Genomic DNA, 1006 nt, shown 5'->3' on the forward strand with positions numbered 1-1006 from the left:
CTCCCGCTCCCCCTCTGTCTCTGTCTCTATTACCCTCCTGGCTCCTCTCCCCATGCCCTGAATAAACTCTATTCTATATTATACCGATGTGTGGCTGGTCCCTCAGGCGGAAGAGATGCCTCGGCATGGGCCCACTGAGACATCCCCTTCCCCTATACCGCTCCACACACCCACAGAACATATTCTCTTTTATCTCTTTATCTTTTTATAAACACATCATTATCCAGACTGGCTCTGCAGCCCCTTACTGCTTTAATTTGCTTTTTCACAAAGCCTCTTGTTTGTTTTTTGTTGTTGTTTTGTTTGTGTTGTCTTCTCTTTTTGAGATGAGATTTCTCTGTAGCCCGGGCTGTCCTGGAACTCACGCTGTAGACCAGGTGGGCCTCAAACTCAGAAATCTGCCTGCCTCTGCCTCCCAAGTGCTGGGATTAAAGGCATGTGCCACCACCTAGTATAGATAAAGCCTCTTGTAAAAAGTACAAAAGCAGGGCTGGAGAGATGGTTTAGTGGTTAGTGTTAGTAATCTGTTAAACTCCACCTCCACAGTTACTTGGAAGCGGCCAGGTATGCTCCGCCCCACAGTTACCTGGCAACAGGCAGATAACCCTGCCCACTATAAAAGGGGCTTCTTGGCCCCTCCTCTCTCTCTTGCTCTCCCCACCCAGCGCCTGCAGGTTGCCGTCTCCCCTCCCCCCTTCCCTTCCCCCTCTCTCCACGTGGTCATGCCCGGCCTCCACTTCTCTACTCTCTCTCCTCCCGCTCTCCCACTCTCTTAATAAACCTCCCCTGGTGGAACTGTCTAGTCTGCTGTGATCTGTCCAAGCTGCATGCGTGAAATCCTTTCAGTTAAGACCACTTCCTGCCGGGCAGTGGTGGCGCACGCCTTTAATCCCAGCACTTGGGAGGCAGAGACAGGCGGATTTATGAGTTCGAGGCCAGCCTGGTCTACAGAGTGAGTTCCAGAACAGCCAGAACTACACAGAGAAACCCTGTCTCAAAAAACCAA

This window comes from Grammomys surdaster, unplaced genomic scaffold (genome assembly GCF_004785775.1).
Source record: "Grammomys surdaster isolate TR1022 unplaced genomic scaffold, NIH_TR_1.0 219, whole genome shotgun sequence".
Classification (NCBI taxonomy): Eukaryota; Metazoa; Chordata; class Mammalia; order Rodentia; family Muridae; genus Grammomys; species Grammomys surdaster.